We start from the raw sequence: 10,393 nt of genomic DNA, 5'->3' as shown, positions 1-10,393 counted from the left end.
GGCCGCAGCCCCCGGACACGCGTGGGACCCCGCACCCCCGCCGCGGCAGCACCCACCTGCGGGAGCGCGGCGCCGGCGCGGCCGCCGCGACGGGAGGGGACGGGACGGGGCGGGGGAGCCGCCCGCACCGCCCCACGCGGGACCGGCCCGCCTCGGCCCGGCTCCCACCCCGCCCCGCCCCGGCAGACGGGGACGGGGACCAGACCTCCTCCGGGCTGTACGTGCCTTTCTGCTTTTCCCTTTTCCCCCCGTCTTTTTCCTCGCCCCCCCACCCCCAGCCGAGGCGCAGCGGGAGGCAGCAGCAGCACCCAGCCACCCCGCGGGCGTTAATTAAACCATCCTCAGTTATTTAAATGGAATTTTTTTTTTTTTCCCCCACCCTATGTTTCCACCAGCATCCCAGCTCCTTTCTCCTCCTTACAAAGTTGCAGGCTGCTCTCCTGTCCCCGTACCACTACATCATGGCAGACGTGCGCAGCTGTCCACTGCCGATGTTCACCGATTCGCTGTATATTCTAGTTTTTAGGTTGAAGTCCGTTTGGTGAAATGGTAGCAGTGTTTGCTCCTGCTGGAAAGTTGCAGTTTCGCTACCAGACGTGCATCTTGCTCAGCCTTGCCTCCCCTGGCTTAAGAAACAGCCAGGTCTTGGAGGAACTCAGCCGCGTGCGCTCCCGGCCCCAGTTTTGGGGGAATTCATATGGAGGTGGCAGGTGAGTGTCAGCGCCCTGTCACCTCCCACTCTGCCTCCGTCCTCCTGGGAGAGGGACACCTTCCCTCCATGTGCAACCATGAAGGTTGGGGTATGATTTGGGCAGATTTTACAAATCATTTTGGTAAAGACATTTTGCCTGCAAATCAGTTATACTACCTGCATTGCAAGTATGGCCCTTTCTTCCCAGTTCCCCTAAGCAGAGCGTCCATTCCACCTTGGCTTCTCTGTATTTTAAGGCTCAGACCAACTCTTCCCTAATCTCGTATAAAGCTGTATTCAGTCTACTTTCAAAAAAGACAACCTAACACTCACAAAAACCAAGTCACGCTCATTAGGTGTGTGGAAAGCAGCTGTTTTTAAAGTCTGCATTTAAACACTGCCGCTGTTCACATTTTTCTTTCCTCCTCTTCTTGAGCCGAAGACCTGGGAATGAGCAGGCCAAATGGCCTGGGAAAGAGCAAATCCCTGCGCTTGCGAGGGGCTCTGTAAGGCTTTGCCGCTGTCCCGTCTCACACCCTTCTGGGCCTGTACACAGCTCTTCCCTTCCCAAGGACATGGGGAGACAAAGCTCGCTCGTCCAGGCTGGTGTTTCTTCTCTAATTTTGAATTAGATTTTAACAGCGGTACCGCTTTTGGTTCAGGAACAAATATGTCAGTCTCTAATAAAACGAGAAGGAGCTCCCTGCCTCCCTATTTCCACCCTCCCTCTAACGCTCCCAAAACGGACCCCATGTTACTGTAAATCCTACTTTGCGACATATGCAATTAAGCAATAATGGAGAGGGGGGAAAAAAAAAATATCAGTGCCTTGCTCAGTAATCTTCCTGGCACAGTTAATCTAGAACTTCAAAGATCTCCTTACAACACGCCTGGAAGATGTTTTATTACTACTATTTCTTTCTTCCTATAAAACTGAGTAAACTTAAAACGACCAGAAGACCTTTACTCTCAGGTACACTGTCACAGTGTGATGACCTGGAGAGTTTTGTTTTGGTACAACCCAGACCCCTTTTACGGGCCATAACGATACCTGCTTTTACTGCATCGCTTGTACGACGTACAGTCCCGCGTGCACGAAGGCGCAGGGTGCAGTGGCGGGCAGTCTGCCATCACAGGAGACAATTAAAGTCTCTCCAATATGAAAACCCTGTCTGCAGCTGAACAAGGGGATGGCCAAGGCAACAGGGCTGTTTTCTTCTATTTTGCTACAGAGGGATGAGGGTTTGGATTAGCTGAGTTTTTCTAATAAACAGGAATTAAGTTTGTTTCAGCAGCTGGTTTCTGCGTTTTGCCAAAAATAAAAAATTGGATCAAATCTAAATAAACATATCTGAGACTGAACTTGGGCACAACCGTAGCATCAGTGCGGAGGGTGGGGAGGGCAGATGGAAACCCCTGGGAGCAGAGGGATGAAGAAGCAGCTACAACTCCAGCCATGACCTCGGCTGGAAGATGACACAGTTTCCTTCTGCAGAAATGCTAAATTTGGTGTAACGTTTTAGAATTTCCTCTACAGCAAACCCTGGCATGACACCTTCCGGGTAAATGTTCACACAAACTGGTGGCAAATTCAAAACTAAAGCAGGAAACCAGTTGCAGCAGGAGATATTGGGAGGGAACAAATTATTTCTAAGGATGTTTGAAATCGATTAGTCTTTGCCCTCGTGTCGCTGCTCTGAAGAGATGTTCCCAAACAAAGCACGACAGCCTGAGGGCAGAGGGAGGGACTGACAGGAGAAATCCTGGGCTCACGAGGTCAAAAAGGACTTCTAGCAATTTGGGGAGACTTGGGCTCATCTCACAGTAGCTGCCTATAGGAATGCTCCCCATCCATTTCAGGAGCACAGCCCCCCCCCGAGCCGGGCTCCGCTTACTCATCCACAGACAGCAGACGCTTCCTGGAGGGCAGGTTTTTTAATTTCTTGGCAAGCAGCAACAAAATTGATTAAAATTGCAAAATACCTTTTCAAATTACTCATTTCCCTATCGCAGTCCTCCATGTAAATAAGTGGCTGCTATTGTATTCCCAGCGCTCCACTCCAGAGCTGTTGAAAGAAGAGGGGCAAGGGGGGAAAAGGAGCCGGGAGCGAGGCAGAATCTGCAACTCTTGCTCTCTCCCCAAAAGGGCCCATTTTCCAATCTTTGCAAAGCTTTCCGTGACAGTTCCCATAGATATTTTAAGTCACGATTTTTAAATCAAATGAACAAACATCCGTCACTTATTGAAGTCCAAGGTTGGATAAACAATATTTAAAATATAAGGTCACCAAAAAAAGTGACTAGTGTTGACAACTTGAGTGGTTTTCTTTCCCTGAAAAAAAAAAAAGGAAAAAAAACCCCCTAGGCTCTGGCTCTCCTGAGAATGGAAAGCATTTCTACTTATTCTCAGTGGACCACTTTGGTATTTGGAAAGAATTTTGTTCAAAGCCTTTTACGCAAGGCATTTTATTGCAGCCAAAGGTAGGTGCTACAACTCTATAACCCCAACAGTGTTTTTCTTTCATTGAGTCTTTGAAAGTCAATTAAAGGCTTTAGAAATTGCTTCCACATTCAGGAAAAAAATCCATTCCTAGCTCTGCTGCATCAAAACAGCATCGGGTAAGTGAGCACCTAAAGAGGTAACTCTGCACTTCTTTAAAGCATCTGTGATTCTCACTTCCATGACATACCTGCATTTCTCAAAACTATTCCATTGTCATTTGCCATTTGCTCATAAAACGTATCAGCAGTGAAATCCAATCCATAACAATGGTTAAAAAGGAGCTTCTGAATTTATAAATGAGATTATAAGCAGCAATTGTCCACAAAACAGAAGGGCTGGCCCCTGTGGCCCAGAATGCGATACCATTACTTTCCTCAGTGCAGTCTGTCTTAGGAGAGAGATATATCCCAGTCCTCCAAAAATAGGCCCACACATTTATGTTCCTAATAATATTCTTAACTTTTTCCAAGTGATCAATCCATATTAATATAAATTATTACAGAATCATAGAATGGTTTAGGTTGGAAGGGACCTTAAAGATCATCTCGTTCCACCCCCCCCTGCCACAGGCAGGGACACCTTTCATCAGACCAGGTTGCTCAAAGCCCCATCCAACCTGGCCTTGAACACTGCCAGGGAGGGGGCACCCACAGCTTCTCTGGGCAACCTGGGCCAGTGCCTCACCGCCCTCAGAGTGAAGAACTTGGGAGAAGGTTTGAATTCAGCAAAATTCTTGGCTCTGGACCCCAACCAGATACAATCATGAAATGCAAGCCTGGGGACAGATCAATCGTTCCCTCCACAGCGAGTGCAGAATCACCCTTATCCCCCTGTGCTCTCCTCACCGCTGAGCATGACTGGGTTGATATAACACATTCCTCAGTGTTTAGCCACAAGACCTCCAGCATTCAGGGATTTACCACTAATATTTTCATGCTCGAGGCTTTAATTAAAGGGAACCTAACTCTGCCTGGCAGCTCCCGGGGTGCCAAGCAGCAGGAGGGATGCAGGCAACACCCCACCAACACAGCACCCGTGCATGCTCCGAATAGGGCACACGGGTCAAGCGTAGTCAATCTGCATCCCTTGACATCCCTATGGCTGTTTTAGGGAGACCTTTAATTTCCACCCAGCCTCTCCACACCTGCGTGAGATGCTCTGCTGCAGGCAAAACCACCAGCCCCACGCATCCTTGCGCTTGGTGGTGGGGTGACACCGCACGGAGCCAAGCGACGTCAGTGCTGGTGCAGCTGGGAACCACTCAGGATGCTGGCAGAGCCTCATGGCTCTGCTCTCCACTGAGTAATGTTTTACAAGGGGGTCAAGGAGAGGTCAAAACAGAAAGTTATGAAATGTCAAACTTGCTTTTTGCTAAGCCCCAGTATTAATAGCGCGGAGGCCAGGCAGGCAAAGGGATTCATACGACATGAAACAACTCTCTCCAGAGCCAGCAAACCTCTTAGATGGCTCCAGCCCTGCATCCGTGCCATCAAACCAGCCAGGTGCCTGAAGCATTGCTGCTGGATGTGCTGATTTCCTGGAGATCATAAAATAAACCGAGCAGTGACATCACTTCTGTTTTTCCTCTGTTGCAGGAGTTTAATCAGCAGCCCAAACCAAAGCATTTGTGTTGGTAAAAAGCTGGCTACAATTAATCTAAATCTAATAACTGGAATGTTTTCACTGGGGAATTAAAACAAATTACTCCTTTGCTGTTGCATCTTCTTCTCATTTACATTTTAATCCCAGTAGTATCTTGCTCTGTTATATTTGGAAAATGACTGCATAGAAAGGGAAAAACAACATGATTGAAGTACTCAAAGATGCATCAAGAATTCAGCTATTAACTTTAATGGCAGAAGTCTGGCAACGCCAAGCCCTGAATGATTAAAAATTAGCACAAGTACTGTGGGTTTTTTCCCCAAATATCGCTGAATGCAGAGCCTGGTGGCATTTCAGACTGTGCACACAAACACAGGCAAACAAGCAGCTGGGCAGAAGGTTGTGTTGAAGGTGTAATTACACATTAGCCAGAGCAGAGCAGGTCACTCTGTCATTTGTAAAGGGGACTCTTTATCGCAGGACACAGCGTGCAGAGAGAAACATCTCTGTTCCCACCCTGTGGTTCTCCACTCCCAGACTCAAGCCCTGTTTTCCTTGCTGTGAGGTTTTACCACAGGATAACGAGTTCATACCTTGTTGCTCAAGGTAAACACGTAGTGAAGAAAGGCACTTTAGTATTGTCAATGTAAAATTAGTACCATATCCCATCTTATTCCAATTTGCCTTACCTACTTTGTCTACCTGTTCTTATTTTGAAGAAAAACACACAAAAAAACCCAAAGCACTTACATTTCTGCCCTGTTAAGGACGGGAAGTCCAGGTGAATACAAACTGTGTCACACAGGTACCACCCTGTGGGTCCCCAATGCCTGTCATGGACTACCTGATCCCACCGGGGACACCTGGTTACACCAGCAACAGAGGCAGTGGCTTCCTCCACCCCAGAGCATCTTCTGCCACGTTCAGCCAACTTACTTAGAGTCACTGCAAAATCACAGTTTTACTTAAAATAATTATCGTGTGTGATCCTGTGCATCCCTTCACGTACAGAGATGTGAAATGATGGTAAAGTACTAGAAAGGCAGCAACAAAGGAGTTGCTTCCAAGTGCACTGTTTGCCCCTGCCTTGCGTTACCCCAACACATATTCCACGCGATGCCTGCGAGGTGTCTTAGACCTGTTCGCTTATGATGCCACTTTACTACGTTTTTCACCCTGAATGAATTTAGCTGATCTCCACAAGGTCACCGCTTGCAAACACAGAAAGAGTTTCTGGGTGGTGGATGTACCCTCCATGTACTGCAGCCCAAGCATGTGGGCTTGGGCTCACCTCCACTGAGCCCACAGGTCTCCTGAGGCTTCTGATGGAAATATTCTTGTGAGAGTTTCCTTACTCATTTCAGTGAAAAGGAACCAGGTTAGCAAAGATCTGCAGTTTAGACTGTCAAAACTATTCCAACAAATTGTAACTGCAGGGTCCAAACACATCCAGCCCCTCCACAAGCACTTTCTCCAAGGCATGGCCCTAAACAACTGTGGCACAGCTGGGTCCAGAAGACCACCGCCGGCTCCAGCCCATCTCCAAAACTGTCCTGCCACAAATAAATTCTCAAGTAGCTTTCAACAGGACAGAAAGAGGACCACCTGCCTCAGGGCTGCCTGAATAACACTTCAGCAAGGTGGAGAGCTTTAGTTCTCATTAAACCCTCCTGATGTTTGAGAGAGAAGAGATTTTACAGGGTTGCCATGAAGAGCGAGTCCCACTCCAGAGGAGCAGAAAGCTGGCACTGCATGGTGTGGGCTGAGTCTGAATTGAGGGTCAGCAGCTCCTTGGCTTGGGGACAGGGGAACATCACGCTGGTTTGTAAGTAGTCTCTGGGACACTGTTGTTTGCAGATCATAGTACTCTGAGCCATTACATAATGCAGGTATTTTCCAAAAAAATTAACCCCACCTGACCCAAGTTTTCAAGGTATTAAAGGGATAGTCAATTAAAGCTACAGAAAACTATCATAAAGAGGCAGCTGGGGCTTTGTTGTTTTGTTGTTTTTTTTTTTTTTTTTTTTTTTTTTTTTTTTTTTCCCCCCCCCATCAAATAAAACTGTTGTGACAAGTGATCATAACTCCATGAGGGTTTCTGCTCTTGCTGTGAGTTCCCCCAAGAAATCTTCCTCTAGGACTGCAGCATTCTGGGAGCAGTTACTACTGTTTGCTGCATATATGTAGAGCACCTTTGATTTGCTCCAAGGACAAGGATGCACCAAGCAGAAGCCAGTTTTGGCTGATACGGCACAGCTCTCATCACCAGTGAGGCTGCTAGGCACTGCAAGAGAGCGGGTGGGAAGCGGGACTGCAGGATAAAGTCTGCAGCCCCTCTGCATGTGACCAGCTTCTCTTCATGGGATGGAGGAAACCCAGCAAGCTCCTTCATTACCTTTCAATGTAGTTAAATGCTGCGGTATGGAAACAAGAAACAGAATCAAACATGGGAAGAGATTAGTTCACGAATCACACGGCGTGGCTAGCTGTGTATAACCCTCTGTGCCCTTAACACAGGGTGATGCAATACGCAATATTACTGTGGGTAAACTCAGCCAGGCTCCTGTGCCTGCATTTTCTGTGTTGCTTTGCCCTTCTGGCTGACCGTTGTCCAGCAGATCAAGCACAATGCTTTAGCATTAACTTTCAAGGTTTTACACAGATTGTTCTGTAGGAGCTTGTTGAACTTTTGACACTGTACATCCATGTTACCCCACAAGATCAAAAAGAGGAGCCTTTTGGTCCAAGTGTAGTATTTGCTCAAGCTTGCTGTAATCCCGGGTTTACAGAGTGACCTTCTCAAGAGCCCCCTAAGTGCCACAGAAATGACTCCTCCTAAGACAGGCTTCAAAGATGCACCTATTATCTAGGTCGTGTTTATAGGGCACTCCATCACTTAGCATTCCTGGAGACCTTTGTGAAACTGTTTACATACACAGAATTAATTTCTAAAATTTCATTCAGTTCTCAGCCCTCTTTCCTGAATACCATGCTTGGGGCTGAAATTTTCCAGGCTACTAGCACTATAGATCAGCAGATCAAACTTTGCAGCTGAAAGATGAAATCCTGGCTCCACTAAAGGTGATGGCAAGGCGTCTGCTGACTTCAGTGCAGCCAAAGTTTCACCCAGGAACAATATTCAGTGTTAAAACTTCAACAAGCATTAATTACTCTAGTGCAAAGAAACACACGCTGTCCTAAAAGACTACTTTGTAAACAGTTAGCTGTCGCATTTCTGAATATTGTAAAATTAAAGTTAGTGTTTAAAGGCATCATTCTCCCTGAAGGGATCCCCTGCATGCCCTCAACCGCTCTGGGCAGGCTTCGCTGCTGCTTGCCTCCTCTCTCAAACACAGCGTGCAGCTTCACTGGATGCTACAGAATTGTTCTAGATTTATGCTGGTGTAGCTGAAAGGAAGATCAAACTGAGTATTCAATTACTTATGCAGTCAAAGATATTTATTCCCCGAGATGAAACTCCTAAATCTGTTATTATTGCCATTCCCTCTTCTATTACTATTAGCATGCTGCTGCTTTCAGATCTATGGAGATGTCAGCACCATTTACTGGAAACAACAACTGAAAGATGAGAACATGACAGGGAAATGTTTAGAATTATTAACCATTCTCAAGAAGAGAGGAGATAATGGATCTTCCTTAATTCTAGAAGAGCCTATAATCATTACACAGGGATTCTTCCTAAGAAATTTTTTTCAAGATCTTTTTCTTTCATATTTGTTTGGGTTTTTTTTAACCCAGATGCTACAGTGATTTAAAAACTGAGTGAGGTGAAGAGCAACAGCTACCACACCACGAGAGAGACCTCCAGAGAAGAAAGGGGCTCATGCAGCAATAAACACAAATGTTTGTGAAAACGCCAGGAAAGGTGGGACAGGCAGGATCCCCTGCCAGCACTGAGGTCTTAGCCCAAAGTCTGTGTAAAGTTAAATGCAATGCTGAAAAGGAAAAGTCATCTTGCTTCACAGCATCTCGCATTTTCCTGCTGATGTGGACACCCTCCTGTTGTTACATGTGACATCTGGGAAAGTCAGGCGCTTGCACACTCGGCTGTAGCTTACAATGATAGCTCTACAGCAATAAGATTTCATAGAAGTCTGTATTTAAAGATGGGAAGATCAATGATGAAAACCACAGGTTTTATACTGTAACAGCTTCTTCCCCCATCAAGATCACTGACAGAAGTTCCCTTGCTGTACTCTGTATCTTCGTCCAGGTGTCAAGGGCCCTAGCTTGGGGAATGTGGAAGACAAAAAGCCAGAAATCTCAACCAATTTGAGCGATCTGTAATGTTCAGTGCTCAGTTTCAGACATCCAATTTTCAGAGGGCCTGAACAGCCACCCCAAGGAAAGGAGCCCTGTAGCAGCCCCACACAGCCTGAATCGCTTTTCAGTCTCTCGCTCAGACTCCCTTAGCCCTTCTCAGCTCGTGACATGAAACCACTAGAGCTGAACAGTGGCCACAGGATTCACATTCATTGTTTCAAGGGGAAATAGGTGCTCAATAGAGATGCTGATTTAATAACCCTGGAAGAGAACCTTTTTGTCCATCTGCAGCAGAGACCATAGCCCAAAAAACCCAATGAAGCCTCCTCGCTGCCCAGCCGATCAACTCCAGCCAGACCTGAAAAGGCTCTTTCTGAAAGCAGGGAAGAAACTCATCCTTTACACCTCTCTGGTCATGTACATCCCAAACCCCAAGCATGCCAGTCAGCCCCAGTGGGTTAGCAACATCAGTACCTGCCCGCTGGGAATGGGCTGAGACCAGCTGCTGGCTCAGTGGCAGTAGGAGCCTTCAGTCCCCCTTGACAAGGGCTGGATTTGAATTGGTAAGTAAAAAGTCACCTGCTCTCATGCCAGCTTTCCAAGACACGCAGTCATCATGGGAACTGTATGCTCAATAACACTAGGCATGAGCTGTCAAAAGAGTAAAGACACAGGTTGTCTATGGAATCACAGTGACTGTGTATCACTGCCCGAGTGCCAGGTGAGCCTTACAGAAATTTTCTCCTTTCACCTTAATCCATCCCATATGGGTTGACAAAACAGCTCTTTTCTTATTGCCATGCAAAACCAGTTCCTAAAGTACAAGATGAGTACGCACGACTTCTGTACCCAGGCTGTACCCCGACATTTGTAGTGTGTGACCCAGGAAGCCTCCAGACCGCACCATCCTGAGGGCGAGGGGGTACGGAGAGGATCCCTCCATCTACAACTTGTTTGTAAAAGTCTTTCCCAAAATGTGTGTCACCGACCTTCTTTGAGGAAGAATACAGGTTTGGGTAGATGTGCATCAGTGTGGCTATTCTTGCGTTCTTAACTGTTAATCCTTTTACATTTCACCCTTGCAAAACAAGCTAAAAAGAACCATCTGCTAAAAGCCCAGCAATAACCTCCAGCAGCCACACCTCACAGGCATCAGCAACCGAAAAGCAAGATGGTCCTCTACTAACCATTAACAGCAAGATACACACCAGCTACTCAGATCAAAGTGGCAGACTGATACCTGGCATCAGTATCTGAGGCAAACATCCCTCTGAGAATATCCACTTGGTGATTTCATTATAAGGACAAGCAAC

This window comes from Platalea leucorodia (assembly GCF_965183815.1).
Source record: "Platalea leucorodia genome assembly, chromosome: 9".
Taxonomy (NCBI): domain Eukaryota; kingdom Metazoa; phylum Chordata; class Aves; order Pelecaniformes; family Threskiornithidae; genus Platalea; species Platalea leucorodia.
Note: the sequence above shows the minus strand (reverse complement) of the source record.